Source organism: Corvus hawaiiensis, chromosome 24 (assembly GCF_020740725.1).
Source record: "Corvus hawaiiensis isolate bCorHaw1 chromosome 24, bCorHaw1.pri.cur, whole genome shotgun sequence".
NCBI classification, from domain to species: Eukaryota; Metazoa; Chordata; class Aves; order Passeriformes; family Corvidae; genus Corvus; species Corvus hawaiiensis.
In genome coordinates, this window is record NC_063236.1 from 7,083,687 (window position 1) to 7,101,381 (window position 17,695).

General features: G+C 45.1%; 1 long non-coding RNA gene across 1 annotated transcript in view; it reads right to left on the minus strand.

Moving 5' to 3' along the window:
* Positions 1-365: 365 nt before the first annotated feature.
* The window catches only part of LOC125337941, a 60,136-nt gene continuing 42,806 nt past the window's right edge, over positions 366-17,695 (minus strand). The window contains exons 5-7 of the long non-coding RNA XR_007208158.1: positions 3,023-3,275; positions 2,204-2,532; positions 366-939 (exon numbers count right to left, since the gene is read on the minus strand). This is a non-coding gene — a long non-coding RNA (uncharacterized LOC125337941). The remainder of the gene's footprint in view (positions 940-2,203; positions 2,533-3,022; positions 3,276-17,695) is intronic.

The window sequence follows — 17,695 nt, forward strand, 5'->3', positions numbered from 1 at the left end:
AAGGACTTTCCTCTCCTGGACCACAACAGCCCAGCAGTGTCAGCACAGAACTTGCCTTTCTGAAATGCATCATTATGATTTTGAGATTGTTTCAGGGTAGAGAATTTTATGGTTTTATTTGGTTCCATTTAAGTGAAACCACTTAAGGAGTGGAAGCATTTTAGGAGGCTCAGATCTGGCTCTGCACAACTCCCTGACAGGAGGGTGCAGCCAGGTGGGGGTCGGGCTCTGCTCCCAGGGAACAGGGACAGGATGAGTGGAAATGGCGAGGGAAGGTTCAGGATGGATGTTGGGGAATATTTCTGCACTGAAAGGGTTGTCGAGCCCTGGCACAGCTGCCCAGGGCAGTGGAGGAATCACCATCCCTGGGGGGATTTAAAAGCCGTGTGGATGTGACGCTTGGGGATGTGGATTAGTGGTGGCCTTGGCAGTGCTGGGTTGCTGAGGATGAGGAATTCCAGGCACGCTGAAGAGGAGGGTAAGAGGGGAGTGCTCTCTCAACCCAGATTTGTTGTAGTTTCAATTTATACAATTCCTTACAGAACTTCTGTTTGACCACTTTAACAAGAGGGACATCACTGCTGTCTGTGGTTTGAGTTTGCAGAACAGCATTAAATATTTATATCCATGCAGGTACAGTTCACCTGTCACCAGAATAAGATCCGTTCATGGAGACATCACACCAAGGACAAGTGAAATTGTATTTGAAGGTCCCCTAAAACAAGAAATAAAACCATACCTTAGCAGTAGATGGCTTTGTTACTACTAGAACAAGCAGTAAATGTCGCTGATAGAGCCAGGGAGACTAAGGAATCATTTTTCCTGAAGGTAACCGGTTTCACAGATGATTCTGTCAGTTGTCCGTAACTGGAAACTAACGGGGTCTGCTCAGAGAAAACCACTTGGATTTCCACACAGCCTGGGACTGTAGCTGATGTTCTGTGGTGGAGGGGAAGAGGAAAGGAAGGGGAAGAGAGGAGAACAACAGGACAGGACTATGAAGAGGAATTGTGGAGCTCCTCCACCTTAGCTTCTTTAAGATTTTGTCAGGAGAACAATGCATAACAATTATCAACTTCAATTCTATGCTATAATTTCACACATATTTTTATAAGGCAGTTAAATCATTAAACAACTAGATTAATAAAAAATAGTGATACCAAAATTTAACAGCGTTGTCAATAATTTCCAGAACATTTTGTCTCTCAGCTGATGTAAATAATCATAGTTTACTGAATCCTAGAATGTCATCACGTTAAATCTTTCCATACAACTTTACATCAATGATGGAAACACGGAAGTTTTCCGTGGTTGATCTCAGCTGTGGAATTCTGAACCATGTGTTGGAGATGGAATATACCAAAACACACAGGGAATGAGGCCCTCGGAGCAGGGATTGTGCCCCTTCCATTCAGAGCCCGTGGCTCAGTGTCCCACGGGGCTAAACCTTTCCAAGTCTGCTGCATCTCCAGGGAATTCATTAACTTGGAAATAAAAGAGCAGGATGACAGCTGATGGGAGTGCAGTAGATACACAGAGGTTTTTCCACATCACTGTTTTAAATTTGGGTGACCGAATTTCGCCCTCTGATTTCTGCACTTGGAGTCTGGCTCCGTCTGTAGAAGTCTTTGAATACAAGAGGCCATGTACAAATGTCACCTTTTATCTGGGCTGGATGGGAGGTGATATTTTTGGCAGCATTAAGGTTTTTTTCTAGAATTTCTTTATGTCCCAGATTCCTCAGTATTTATTTTATAGTTCTGTGTCCATGTCCTCTGGGAGCCTTGGTCTGAGAACTTTCTGCCGTGGTTTTGGTCGGTATTTGAATGAACATTCAGCTCCCTTCTTGTGTCGTGGAGTCACGTTTCCCCCCTCCGAGGACTGAAGTTTGGGTTTCTTTACCCCTCTTTGGAGAACTTATTGTCTGACATTAATTCCCTGAGGCTACAGATGAACCACACATATTTGAAGTCTAAAGTTTGAAATCAAATGGGAAATAAAGGTGAAAAAAGAGACTATCTGATAATAAAAATTATATTGATCATCTGGCAATATTTCAGGGGCCACAATTTGTTCTCATCTCCTAGTGGCAGTCAGTGAATCTCAGTTTTCTTTCCCAAGGAATGACTATAGGGAATTATTTGTAAGTGCTAGATTGTTAAAATGTCATCATACCAAATAATTATTATAATTTCAAACTTACCAGTCTATTAGAAGTTGAACCTGGTGATCTGCTACTCTGCAGTTTAATTTTGCAGAAGGAAAGTCACTGTTCCTCAGGATACTGACTCCTCAGAAATGACTGGACTTGGCTTTTCCTTGCTGAGTTCAAGCTTTAACCTGCAGCGATCAGCCTTTGTTTCTCTACCAGGAAGACGCTGCAGAATTCCCTTCACTCAGCACCTTGTGCCAACAAGCAGCCAAACTTCAGAGTCTCCAGAAAAAGGAAGAAAAGCCCACACTTGGTGTGTCTGGAGGGCTGCAGGCCATGGAACCACGATAAAAAGATGGAAAAGAAATAGATTCCAGGACCTGTGATAATAACCAGGCGTTTACATGTCAGTCTAAACAGTTTTGAAGAGCCACAGGTGAACTCTAGACCACTGACTTCTCCTTTTCCTCAGAGAAAACATCCAAGGAAAACCAGGGAGTGCTGTACATCAGGATTATATCCTTAACTTCATAGAGTCACAGAATATCCTGAGCAGGATATTCCCCCTGGGAAGGGACCCACAAGGATCATCGAGTCCAACTCAGGACACCCTCAAATCCCACCCTGGGCATCCCTGGCAGCGCTGTCCAAACGCTCCTGGAGCTCTCCAGCCTTGGGGCCAGGACCGTTCCCTGGGGAGCCTGGGCAGTGCCCAGCACCCTCTGGGAGAAGAATCCCTTAAATTGCTCTGACTGCATCTGAAATTCCTGCGCGTTTTCCACTGCTGACTGTTCTCACTTCTAAGATTTTCGAGGGACAGTTGAATACCGAGAAACGGGATTGCAATTGTGATGAAAATAAAAGCAGTACCTTCCAAACAGCTCTGGAACAGATGCTGATCTTTGCCTTGAGGTTAACAGGGCTGTGTTCAGCATCTGCTGGTGAGTCACCAGGGCAGAGATTAGAACAGTTGTGTTTGTGTTTAGATTATCTGCTGTAAACGCATCCGGGTGACTGTCCTGGGATTAATTTGATGAAGGCTGACATTTGTGTACTATCACCTCATTGTTATCTGGTCCTCACAGGCTTTGCTGGCAGTTCCATCACTACCTCCCCCATTCAGCTGAGGAAGGGGAATAAGAAAGTGGAAAAGGTCAGATGTCTGAAGTGATCTTCACCATGTGCTAACATTTACATCACAAAAATTAACGGAATCACTGCAACCCCAAGATCGAAGGACAAAAGCTCTCTCTCCTTTGGGGTGCAACCACCTTCTCACCCAGAATTTGTGTCTGATTCTTCTCCCAACTGTGTAAGACAGTAACAGAACAAGGGAGAACAGTTTTAAACTAAAAGAGGAAGATTTAGATCATATATTAGGAAGAAATTGTTCCCTGTGAGGGTGGTGAGGCCCTGGCACAGGGTGCCCAGAGCAGCTGTGGCCACCCCTGGATCCCTGGAAGTGCCCAAGGCCAGGTTGGATGGGGCTTGGAGCAACCTGGGACAGTGGGAAGTGTCCCTGCCCACGGCAAAGGTGGGATTGGATGAGCTTTGAGGTCCCTTCCAACCCAAACCATTCTGGGATTCCACGATTCTGTGATTCTATGATAAGATTTATTTCCAACCCCCCAGTTTGTTGCTAAAGTTTGCTGAGACACTGGTTTTTACCTCTCTTGCTGGAACTGTTGCACCACATTCCAAACACCTGCTCTTTCCACAGTGAGAAATGTTCCAGCAGAGAAACATCTGGAGGAACCAATGGTTCCATCCATTGGCAGGGATGCCTCCCACTAGACCAGGTGGGATTTGGGGTGCTGGAGAGCACAGCCTGAGGAATCAATGCACAGCTGGAATTCCTGATATAAACACATTTTCATCTGAAGCTGAAGTTAGAGAAATGCTCCAGCTCAGCACATCTCTACCCAGTACAAAAGAGCCCCAAATGCCAGGAAGCTCTTCTCAGAGAACATGGGGGAAGTCCCATCTGAGAACTCTCCCAAAGAGGCCTTTGGACTCTGCTGGTGCCACAGGGAGCTGCTCACTTCAGAGTCAGCTTGTGAAACTCAGAATCTGAATTATCTCTCTTTGCTGTTTCTTTCCTATAAAAGTTTCCAGTGGGACCCATTGGCTTTAACCACCAACATGAGCAGCCACTTTCCAGGGGCACTAATTATCACTTCATTCCACTGTTTTACGAGGCAAAACAAAGAATCTGAGGGGGAAAGAAAAGCAGTTTATGAAGTTCACAACAATAAGTTTTAATATAATGCATTATTTTCTCCTCATTTGGTTCTAGAGAGGACAGTGTGGTTCCAGGAATGCTTGGGCCAAAAGTTTCAGTGTCACTGAAAGCCTAATCCTTAGAAAACATTGAAAGATGAACTTTGACTGTATAGAACTTTAAATAAAAATAGCATTTTTACTAATGTATTCTTCCCAAGTGCCTGCTTCTTCCTAGCATGTTTCCCATCCCAATACTGTTTTTGCAGCTGGCAAATGACACTGCCAGTGAGTCTTTATGTTCAATGTTATTTAATATATTCCCATCAGAAAGCTATTTTTACTGTACAATTTCAATATCTTCTTGAAGTGTCTTGCATGCAATGTTCATATTTTAATTTACATTTTTTTCCCATAGGATAAGTAAATAGAGATTCAAACAACAATATTGAACCAATTTAGGTTTGTTTGCTGAGAGAAGGGATCTTATAGAATGGAAAATTGCTTTGTTTTACTGAAAATAAAAGGAAAAATGCAACTTTTTCAGGCAGTTATCCTGGAGATAATGGATACACCACCATCCTAATGGGACATTTGCATTTCGTTTTGTAGATTTGGGGAAATAACATGGTCAATAATCATAAATGATGGGATGAAATGTTCTCAAAATCCTGTCCCATTCATAGAACAACCACTTTGACAGGTACGACCTTCAGCCTGAGGGAAACACCAGCCTGGCCCAGGGCTCAGGACCATCTTGTTTGGGGTTTGAGGAGCAGATATCACTTACACAGGTTTGTCCAGGACAGATCTCGTCACACTGAGATACACAGTTCCTTCCTGCTGTACTCTACTGTGTAATAATAATAATTAATGCACATCCTCTGATCCTTCTCTTGGACTGAGAAAATTTTTATTCACACACAACTGGTATAAAAATACTGTGACCTCTTTAACAATCTTCAAGCCAATACTTTTTGCTGAATTGGAAAAATAATCTTATGTGGCTACAGAAATAATGTTTGTGTTTTATCAGTGCTGTTCCCGCCAAAGGCTGGATTATCTGTTTCACATCCATTTAAACACAGGAAGGTTATAACGGGGCAGACAGCAATCTGGGCTTTATTGGCTGGGAAAACTGACCTCATAAATCTGATTTGATACATCTGTCCTTTGGGCTGTCTGCATGTATGCCCATGCATCCAGTTGGCCATGTGCCTGCTCAGTGGTGGATCAGCTTCTGTGGCTACTGCTCAGAGGATTTTCCATCTCCCCCTCCGTGCTACTAAAATAAATACACTGAGGGAAGTGCAGAAAGGAAGATGTGTTTATGGGTGCTTGGAGGTGCTGAAGAGAGACAAGATATTCTAGGAGGAATGCTCAGGAAAACATTCAAACCACCCAGAGCAATGTTGATTCTCCAGTTCTGGCAGCAAACAGGGAGGTCACCCCCACTGGCACAGGGTGCCCAGAGCAGCTGAGGCTGCCCCAGCCCTGGCAGTGTCCAAGACTAGGATGGATGGGGCTTGGAGCAACCTGGGACAGTGAAAAGTGTCCCTGCCCATGGCAGGGGGTGAAACTGGATGAGCTTTATGGTCCTTCCAACCCAAACCAGTCTGGGATTCTCCCTGATTCTTTGATTCCCTGCGAGGACACAGGAGAGTGGGAATGCTGCCCATCCTTACACAAGGCTGCAGGTCAGCCTGCATCCCAAATATCAACTCCCACATCAACACCAAAAGCTTGTGCCTGTCACCTGAACAACACATTCCAAACTTGCTCTTTCCACAGTGGTGAATGCTCCAGCAGAGACACAGCTGGAGGAACCATGGAATTATTTGGGTTGGAAGGGACCTTAAAGCCCAAAGTTGCGTTTGCATCACCCCTCCCACATCAACACCAGAACATTGGTATCTGCCACCGGGACACAGCTCAAAATGCCAAATTTCCGGTGAGACCAAGTTCTGAGCAGGGACTGAGGGATCAGAACCAGTCCTGTGTAACCCCAAACCAGGTGTTCCAACAATCATTCCAGGTGCATGGATGTGCTGAACTGCCTTTCCTGCAGTGAAGTGTTCCAGTGAAATGTTTCCATCACCAGAGACCTGGGGGGTGGTGCTGTGCAGCACGGTGCAGATGCCTTGCAGTGAGTTATCTGAAGGAAACCACCAACAATCCTTTTTCCCTCCTGTGTCCCATCCATTCCATGAGTTAGGACCCTCCATTCAGGCTTACATAGTTTTCCACCAGCAAACCAATCTAATATTTCTAGTGAGTAAAAGAGAAAGAATAAAAAAGAATATATTTTCCCCTTTACCTTTGTCTATTTCAATAAAGGTCCAGGTACCAATCATAGAATTGTTAAGGTTGGAAAAGGTCATAATTGGCAGTTTTTGAAACAGCTCATACGAGGCCAAGAATGTGTTTCCTCCTTTCTGTTCTCTTCCCCTGGTCTCAAGGACCTTGATGTAAAACTTCAGAAGTGCTGCTATTATGTTCTACATAAAAAGTGAAATGTATGATAGAAGTAGGAACAAATTAAAAATTAAATATTGTCATTTTAGAACATTTCCCTCCTGCCTTAGGTTTTCTTTTTTGATAGACCCACATGTAATTTCAGGATTGATAAACGTTTCTGTTCCAAATGTCTGATTTAGTTGCTAGATGCAAGAACAGCAGCAACATATATTAAAAAATATTTTATAATTATAAATATGTGTAAACCCTAAGCAGCCTGGTTTGGAATCTGTACTGATTTCTGCCTGTTCCAGGCTCTGTTGTTTAACTTCATAGTGGGAGAGCAGAGGATTAAACCCCAGATTAGCCTCCATTCTCTGGGTGGATTTGGCAGTCCAGCTGTTTAGAAGGAAAGCGAAGAGGAATAGGCTCAGGCTATTGATCCAATTTTCTGCTCTGTGCTGAGAGGACACAGCAGCCTGGGCAGATTTTAGAGCGACTCCACTTCCCAACAGTTCTTCTCATAGTGCAGGATAAGATAAGAAGATCATGGGAACAGCAGCTGATAGACTAATCCACCCATTCATTTCTCCTCCCTGCTTACGCCTTGTGTTTTAATTGAATTTTGTGGTTCAGTGTTGCTTTCAGCCCGTGCTTTCCGAGTCAACCAGAGTATAAAGCAAAGCAATGGGAAAAATCAAATTCTTGAATTTTGTCCAAATGGAATTGGACAAAAATAGACTCAAAGATTCTCATTGCAAATTGGACTCTGGAATGAAGGTTGTGTTGGGGGTTTTTTTGTTGTTCTGGTTTGGGTTTTTCTCCTTTTCACTCAGCTCTTGCTTGCAACAAGGCCAATGTGAAAAGGAGAATGCTGGGAAAGAGACATTTTCTTGTTCCCAGCAAGCAGGTTAAAAAATTAAGGGAGCTGGAGGTTTTGAAGAACTCACTTTTGACACAGAAGTCACAGAAGAAACTTCGCAGACAGGGACAAGTTGCTGTCAGTCACCTCTTACACAAATACTTCCTTTGCCAGCCGTGCTCCAGCTCGGTTTGCTGGCTCTCATCAATGCTCTAAGTGCTAATAATTTAACTGCTGGACATCCAAAGGCATCACAGTGTTGAACATAATTCTAAAAGAAAGGGAGTAATTTAAAAATAGAGATAAACAGATCACTTCCACTGCAGCACTGGGCAGTCTTTCCATGCCCTGCCTTCCCTGTGCTTCAGGCAATGTACAGAGTTTTCCACCACCTTGAGAACAACTCCTGGATCCCTCTTTCTTTCTGCTTTACCAGGGCACTTAGGAGATAAGATTTACAAACACAGGTGATGATTTGTTTGATCATTTACAGCCAAGATTATGGATGGTAATTTCAATATCTCCTTATTCCCCAGCATCCCAAGCAAACTGCAGGAAATGGATGCCTCTTCCTCATTAGCAGAGCTGTCTCAAAGCCTGGTTCCAGTCCCAAAGGACACTGTGATGTGATCAAGTGGCAGAGGAACTAACAGGCCACGTGTAAACAGAAAATCCAGGATGGAAAGAAGAAAAGCACATGCACAACACAGTTTTTCCCACTGACCACAATGTTGTAAAATGTTCCACTAAAGAGCTGCACTCATAAAATCAGGATTAGACCCAAAGAATAAGGGAGGCACTCTTTGAATATCCTGTAAGTTCTCCTGGACTTCCAGAACTCCTGAGTAGTTGTTCTTTACAGGAAAACATAAAGCATATGTATTACCTGAGATTTCCAAGTGGGACTTCTGCTCTTAATGTAGTAACTCTTAGAATTGCCAGGTTAATTCCCAAGCAGAATTACTTTACCCACGTGACAGCTTGCATTTGGAATGACCCAGATTTTGGAAAGGCTTATGGAGTGACAAATGCAACGTAAAATTGTCTTTGCTTTCCTGAAAAGAACAGGAAGGAGAGAACAACCCAAAATACCGACTGTCCCTCTGCATAATGAAGAACAGTTTTAGGACATAACATGGTTCTGTGCTTCCAAGGAATCCCACTACAGCAAGGAGAAGCGTGCCAAGACACAGCAGCGTGGCAGGAGCTCCTGCAGAGCCAAGCCTTCAGCAGATCATGGACAGTCAGGCAGGAGCCAGGCGTGATGCTCCCCACGAGGAGCTGCATGTCCCCATGGTGTCACCAACAGCAGTGCCAGGCTCCCAGAGCTCAGGGACATGGACACGAGGGAGAGCGTCGAGAAACACTGATCAGCTGGCACCATCCAAACTCCTTTTTATGGCAATGACTGCTCCAGTATTATCTTTTTCATGTTTGGAAAGAGGACATGGCCTACGCCTTGCACTAAGGAAAGAAGGAATAGTATTGATATCCAGGTTAGAAGCAGTAACTGGTTTGGGGATCAGAACCCCAGTTAGTCCTGGTTTGGGGATCAGAACCCCAGTCAGTAACTGGTTTGGTCTAAGTGGAGCTTTTCCTGCCATCCATAACCTGGGCTCAAGGTGAGCTGGCCAAAACCTTCCCCTCTCCCCCTGCTTCCAGAACATTCTGTACTTCCCAGTCCTGAGGCAGTGCTGGAAGGTCATTAACCCATTGATTCCAGGCATGAACCACTGCAAATCCCACAGTGCCAATCCATCCCCTCCATCCATGGGCTTCCATTCTTCAAGAGCACAGAGTGAGTTTGTTTGCTACACGACTGCATTATATAAAGCTGCTGCTGGCAATATCAAAACATATTAAAAGTTTAACTAAGACAATGTGTTTGAGAAGAATTTGCTTTCTTTGGAGCTGGAATGTCCCCATAAAAAGGCATGATCTGTACGAGAGTGAGCTGTCCAATGATCTGCAAACACTGCGTTGTGTCCCGGAGTAAACCCTGCTTTCCTCGAACCCAAATTGGTTTGGATTCCCTCTGTGCATGCAAAGAGCACTTTCAGCTCGTGCTGCAGCTGCATGTTTTCAACCTGCATTTGGGGGGGTGGCTGATTTTCACAGGTGGACTTCCATGTCACAGTATTGCAGGTCTAGTGACAATGCCACAGAGCCTCTTCAGGACACCCTGGGAGGGAGGTGTGAAAGTGTCCCTGAAAAGCAAAGCTGTTCCTGTTTGCAAGGCTTGATCCACTACAGTGGTTTGGCAAAACCCATAAAAATCTATTTTCCTTATCTCAGAATTCTCCCTTTTCCTACAAGCCCATTGAAAACACTATTGTTCCATTGGAAACACTACTATTTATACAGATCTGTGCCGTGGGTTCCTGCTGGTTCCTCGTGCCTCCTCCCCACCTCACCTGGCCTCTCACCACCTCATCTCTGTAGCATCCCACATCTCTGCTCCAACTGTTCCACTAGTTCTCCTTAAAGCTTTGTATTCCCCAGGCTCCCCCACCTCCTTGTGGTCCCACGTCAGCTCACAGGGCAAGGACATCCAGGATACATAAAAGTGAGTTGCTTGAGAGCTTCACTTCACTGCTGATAATTGAGGGATTTTATTCTGCAGACTATTTACCCAGCAATCCAGAGGTGGAAATCACGGTGAGGACGAGACGAAGTCTGCGATATTGAAATAAAAACCTGGCAGATGAGTGTGACAGCCCTACCAGGGATTCACTCCATGCCTAGTTTTCCTCATAGCAAAACTGAAAAGCTTTGTTTTCATTCAGTTTTCAATTCAGAATAATTCTCACAGGGAGAACTTTGCCTTTTCCCGCAGAGCAACTGAACGCACGGGCTCACTCCCACACTGGCTTGGCCCAAACGTAGTTCTGGCCTGGAGTTCTGCCTCCAGCAGAGCCCAGAAGTGTAGAAAACAAGTGTAAGAAACAGGGCAAGTGCAAAGCAATTCACTTGTGTATGTGCCCTCCCAGTTTACTGCCTTTTTTAGTAGTAAAAACAAGTTGTAACATTGGCAGGGAGTCCCAGTGTTTTACACTTTCATTATCTCTATTGTTATACAATACAGAGCTCAGGTCCTGGAAGATGAGTATGATGTTAAATACTTCTAGAGCTTTGCTTTAAATGTGATCATTTGAACTTCTTTTCAACCTTCTCCAAAGCCTCATTAAGATTTATCAATAAAGATAAGCAGATACTGGACAGAGAGATGATGAAGGGCAAGTCCATCCTTTGCGTCTCTGGTGTCAGTGCAGGGTACGTCCAACTGGACACTTTTTTTCAGCTCCTTTAAAATGTCCCATCCCCACCAGAATCATAAAATCATGGAACAGTTTGGGTTGGAAGGGACCTTAAGGCTCATCTTGTTCCACACCTTCCACTAGACCAGGATGCTCCAAGCCCTGTCCCACCTGGCCTTGGACACTTCCAGGAATGGGTCAAATTGTCAAATGCGTCTCCCTCCAAGACTGATGTTAAGTCAATATTCCTAATTTCATAGCAAGACTCCCTCCTACACCCCTGCTACCTGCCCAGGTAGTGCTAGGAGGATGAGAGCTGAGTGCAGAAGCCTGGGTCTGACTCACACTGAGTGAGAGAACACTTACAGATACAAGGACAACTTCCACGCTCTAAGATAACTCTGATATTCTGATCCTTAGTGAGAGAAAGGTGGTTTAATTAGGGATGACCACCCTAAAAAAATGGTCTCCTTCCAAAAGAGACAGAACCAACTTCTCTGAGCCAGGTGAGAGGTGCTGGGTAGGCTGGACTTGTGTCCAGGCTGGGACATGGTCCACATGCCTGAAGAGAAACTGCAGCTGGGTCTGACCTCACTGCTGTGAAAGCAGAGAAGCTTTTTCAGTATCTGCAGAATTTAAACCACCAGAAAAACAAGGGATCAGCCTCACAAAGCAATAGCACTGCTCTCTTCCACGAGTAAAATCCAGTGCAGAAAATAGACATTTCACACTAAATTGGTGTGAGTCTGGGGTCCAGGTCTGGGCTGTTTCTCTTGGTCAGGTTAAACAAGCTTGTGTGTCCCCACAAAGGGGAGGCCTGTTCAAGCACATTTTCCTTCTTAATTAAAATAACATTTTGAAATTACAATTGGCCTGTGACAAGAACAAAGGACAGCACAGCAGCTGGAGCCATCAGCTTGTAGGGACTTGCAAACAGGCACCAACGAGCTGGAATACACTCAGTCCTACAGAATAGAACAGGATTTCTTCACATGGAGAAGGGATTCCTTGGGTTTTTTAATGAACTTTTAATGCAACAGATGGCTTGATGCTGTGCACATAAAAATGATAAATAAAAAAAATTGGATATCATCACTGCTTGCAAATGTATCAGGAAATATGCGAGGCTCAGAAATCACCTGCACAAACCTCGGGGCACCTCTCTGCACCCACCCACTGAGTCCATGTGCAGCTCCAGGCTCTGGAAGGGCACAGGGGAGTGAGAAAAGGCTCACAGGAGGGCGTGTAAAGAGATTAAAGTGAGCGAGGAAACAGCTGCTTTGTGAGACTGTGGCTCCTCGGGCTGGGGACAGCAGTGGGGTAGGACACGGGAAGGTTTACAGAGTGATGAAGGTGCTGGATAAGGTGGGGATGGAAGGGCTGAAACTGCTGAAACGTGGGGACACTCACATGAGAGCAGCTCAGAACATGCACAAGTACTTTGAGAGATGGTGGAGAACTTCTGGATATTGCTGCCAGAAAAGGTTTGGAAGCAAACAGTGCCTCAGGCAGACAAGTTCACAGACAACAGGTTCATCCAGATATAAATGGAATTAGGGTAGGGGTGTGCCTTCAACATCCCTTCTGCCAGTAGATCTTATCTCCAGCTGTCACTTCGGGGGACAAAGTGCATTTTTTATTCATTTAAATCTGCTGTAGTCACTAAACACTTTTTTCTGTCCCTAAAGAAATAACAGTAGTAGTAACAATAATAAATAATAACAAACAATAACAATAACAAAGAAATAACAATAATAATAACAATAACAATAATAATAACAATAATAAAATAATAATAAAATCCAACCAAAACCCCAACCAACCCAGTCCATTTCCCACAGAACACAGACCCACAGAGCTCATGCTTCCAGGCATTGGTATGTAAAGAGTGAATAACAGTCCTGGTTTTAATTACTGCCCTGCAACAGTGCTAGGAACAGAGAGCCATGTTTTACAGCAATTCCTAAGTGTACTCCTTCTTGGAAACACAGAGAAGGGCTGGCCAGGGAGAATCCTGCAGATGGGATTCTTTTTCAAAGTCGGAATTCAACCAAAGGAAATTAAATCTTGAATGACTGGGGGGCAATCTGGGGCTCTCCCCAAAGGGTGGCCTCTCTCATGTTCACTGATTTATGGTAAAGCACAGGTAGCTGGAAAACTTTTACAGGGCAGAAATGTTTGAAGAAATTGGCTGATTTATGGTAAAGCCTCTCCTGGTAGCAGAGCCTGGCCAAATCCTGGATGAACTTTAAAGCAGCCAGGTAATTCCTGTTATCACAGACTAATTGCTAACTCTGCCAAATTACCTTTTTTACCTCAATTCCACAGCTTGGTGACATTTCGCTAGTTAATACTTCTGTCTCCTTTCCACAAATATTCTCTTAAAAACTTCCAGCAAAACCAGTGTCTGAGAAGGAAGGTTTAAGCAGAGTGTTTACAGAAGAAGACCATGTTCCGACCAAAGAGCAGGAAAAGGTGTTTAATGAAAAGCCTGATTTTACCCTTAAAAGATTATATACCAGCAACTCAAATGCCAAAGTGTTTGTTCCACCCCCTCCACAAGATTTAAGCAACAAAGCAACATTCCCTGAGAGCACCAAGTTCTCTCGTGGGGTCTGTTCTACAGCAGGAGGTCAAGGGGCACCCTGGAATGTTTCAGGGCACTCTGAAAAAAGCAGATAGTTCTGTGGGAGAATCTTTGGCCCAGTGGCCACAGTTGCTGTGGTGTTGTGTACACGAATCTGCTGTGCAGGGCCACGGAACATCCCTGGAGAACAAGCACAGCCTGATCCCACAGCTGTGGCCCCAGTGCTGCAGCACATGAGGATTCAGTCCCAAAAGGAGGAAGAATTGTGCTATGATCATATGTCATCTGCCCACTAAACAGGGCAAAAAGGATCAGATTTTAGTGCTCATCCCCTGCAGATAAAAAATCCCTTAAGCACTGCCAGCTGCCAGAGGTCATGAGCAAAGCATGGTCCTACAGGCAAATTATTGTCATTATGTCAGCATGGGCTGTGCCCCTGTGATGGGGCCAGGCTTGGGCAGAGTGGGATGGAAGAGCACTGGGCTTATTTCATCAATCAGAGCAGGGAGGAGTCACTCTTGGCCAGAGCTGGTGCTCCTCTCTGCTTCCAAATCCTTTGCAGCCAGGAGAGGAGCGATGCTGAAGCCAGGGATTCTCAGGGCATCTGGAATAATGGTCCCACTGTCCAGCAAAGGCACGTGCAGACCTCCCCCAGAACGGTCCCATTTGATGCTGACATTGGGGGAGTGAGTCCTTGAGCTGCTGAGCTTCACTGACAGTGCTGGCACCCCCCCAAAAAGGATCCCCCTGTCAGACTGTGGGTGTTTGAAAGATTAATGCTGGCACAGTGTTGGCAGCACAGAACCAGGCACAAATACCCAACCCCAGCACCAGGGAGGGATGTTCTTTACTGGCTCTTTAAGTGCCTCTGTCAAGGAGATGAATGTGAAAGGTGCACCAGAGCAGGTGTTCTCCTTCTAAAAATCCATCAGAGCAGCTTCTGTCCAAGGAGAGAGACCTCAAACAAAATCCACCATCAGCAAACTCTGACAAAAAGTGGTTTCAAAGGAGAATTCAGAATTCAACCCAAGTCTGGCTCAGCCAAGCGCAAAAAGATCAATCCTGGGAAAAAACTTTGCAGCTACTAAGCAGAATTTCTTAAAAATCTTTATGCGCTTACAGAAGAGCATGGAATAAACATCGGAGTGCTGATTCTCAAAATCCATAGTTCCTTTAATATTTTAAATGGCACATAGGCTCTCATTTGATCCTCTCTGTCAATGAATAGCTGATAATTAACCATAGAATCATAGAATAGTTTGGGTTGAAAAGAGCTTTAAATCCCATCCCATTCCACCCCCTGCCATGGGCAGGGACACCTTCCACTGTCCCAGGTTGCTCCAAGCCCCATCCAACCTGGCCTTGGACACTTCCAGGGATCCAGGGGCAGCCACAGCTTCTCTGGGCACCCTGTGCCAGGGCCTCAACCACCCTCAGAGAGAAGAATTTCACCCTAGCATCTAATCTAAACCTACTCTCTTTCAGTTTAAAGCCATTAATAAAAATGTATATTAAATAAAGAATATATTGCACGCAAGCCTGTGCATTCCAGAAAACAAGTGTAGTTGTTGTTATCTCTTCAAACAACTGTCTGCCAAATCTGTGCTGAGTCTGAAGCAGAATGTGAAGCTTTTCTCAGAGCTCTGTCTATATGTCACTGCCACTACAATTATATCCTCTCAGTAACAGCACTTGAACCATCACCAGACATTTTGCTTTTAGTCAGCTCAGGCTTTTGAGATGTTTTCATTTAGAGTCAAAAGGTTTCCTTCTCCTGTGTGCTACAGAACCAAGCGAAAGAGAAAGAGAAAGAAAGGATTAGTGCAAATCACTTCAGCAATCCAGCACAGATGAGTGGTTGTCTCCCTGCTCGGTTTGGATTGCAGGCTATTGGAATTGCATCGTGTTCCCATTGATTTTCCGACGCGCCCAAGCCGCATTCCCTATGTGGTATCGACTCAGCTGTGAAGCCATGAGGCAGAGACAGTTAAGAAAATATTTACAGGAGACTGAGTCCTACAGTATGTCAGTAATGAACTCGTTTGTCTGACCCATTTATTCATGACCCATAAGTGAGCTTCTGCATTTTTCTGGAAACGTCTCCCCCCCACACAACCCCGCAGTGGTGCTGCACAAACTGACAAAGGCAAAACAGGCCTTTAGTTCCTCTATCAACTTTTTTTGCTTGCTGTAATGAACACAAGAAGAGAATTTGCATCGTGCTCATTCCTTCCAACCTCTTGATTAACTTCTACTTAGCCAGACATGGGTGAGCTTCCTCCAGCTGAGTCGTAGTTTAATATCTCCTATGGAGCCAGGCTGGGAGACCTGGGCATGCTCACCTGGAGAAGGCTCCAGGGAGAACTTAGAGCCCCTTCCAGTACCTAAAGGGGCTCCAGGAGAGCTGGAGAGGGACTTGGGACAAGGGATGGAGGGACAGGACACAGGGAATGGCTTCCCACTGCCAGAGGGCAGGGAGAGATGGGATATTGGGAAGAAATTCCTCCCTATGAGGGTGGGGAGGCCCTGGCACAGGGTGCCCAGAGCAGCTGTGGCTGCCCCTGGATCCCTGGCAGTGTCCAAGGCCAGGCTGGATGGGGCTTGGAGCAGCCTGGGACAGTGGGAGGTGTCCCTGCCCATGGCAGGGGTGGGACTGGATGAGTTTTAAGGTCCCTTTCTACCCAAACCAGTCTGGTATTCTGCGATCTCCTTCCATTCACTTTAGCTCTGGGAACAGCTCTCAGACAAGTTTACACAAGTTAATGACGTTCTGCTTCCTGCAAATTTAAAAGTGTAAAAGATAAATACTCTTTTAGGTAAAACAGACACCGTCTTCCACTCTGAGTGTTTAATTTGAGATGCTTAAAACTCTTCCTCACAGTCACATCAAAGCACCCCCAGGACAGGCAGGGGAAGAGGGCTACTTGTGATACAACTTTTTTCATGTAAAGACTTAGCATTACAAGGAAGTCTTGAATGTAATGCACACACACATGTAAATAAGCTTCTCTGAAGAAAATAAAACTTGTTAAGCTCATCTTATCCCTTTATACTTTTACAGGATCTCTGAAAACTGTTTGATGCTCTGTGGGTCCCTTTCTCAGTGACCTGACACCTCTCTAAAGTGCCAAGATTTTATGAACAGCAGCTGTACTCTCCCATGTTGCTTCCAAACCCACAAAGATTTCAGAAATAAATGAGGATTCATCAAAAGCAACAGTTTTCCTCGAAGGCTGTTTCTTCTAAACAAAAAGAGCCCAGACACTTCTTCCCAGATGCCTTCTCTGAGACTTTCAGCAGCACAAAAGACACTGATTCCAGGAGGAATCTGTAGAATGGTGTCGTGTTTTGGGTTGGAAGGGACTTCAAAGCTCAGCCAGTTCCAACCCCCTGGAAGGGACATCTTCCACTCTCCCAGGGTGCTCCAAGCCCTGTCCAGCCTGGCCTTGGACACTGCCAGGGCTGGGGCAGCCACAGCTCCTCACAGAAGAAGCTCATCCAGGAGATCATGGGAGGCTTTAAATTGTAGTAGAAGCAGAGAAATAACTGGATGCAACCCAGCAGAGAAATAGGATTCATTCATTCTGTGCTCACAAGACTCTTTATCCAGCTGCCTCTCTGATTCCAGAGCACATCTTTTCCTTACTCAGCCTAACATTCCAATCCTTCACCTCGCGCCAGTGACCTGCCAAAGCAAGAGAACCCTCAGCTCGTGGAGGGGTTGAGCAAGGATTTTCTCTTTAAATCTGTGCCTCCAACCAGTGCTGGAGGAGAAGGGTTCACCTCCGAGCCCTACAGTCCCTGGGATCAGACATTCCTCTGTGCACTGCTGCCACACCTTCTCCAAAGATGAATTGGTGTTTGTTTGGGTGACATGGGAACGTCAGAAAAAGCAGAAAAACTCCTTCTTCTTCCCAGGGATCCCAGCTGTGCTGCTTGCTAACATCAGCCTGCTGGGGTGAGCTCAGGAGGGATGAGAATGTGGGACAAGAGGAGGATTTCTTCAAGACAGAAATTAGTGCTGGTGATACAGATTGAGTACAAACACAATGTTTTGTTGACTACTGTGTCCAAACGAGCTTTTGTGACACAGTTTTAAGAAAAATCAGGCAGCTCTTGCCAAGAAATCAACTTAGAGATGCTCAACACAAGTGTGCGTT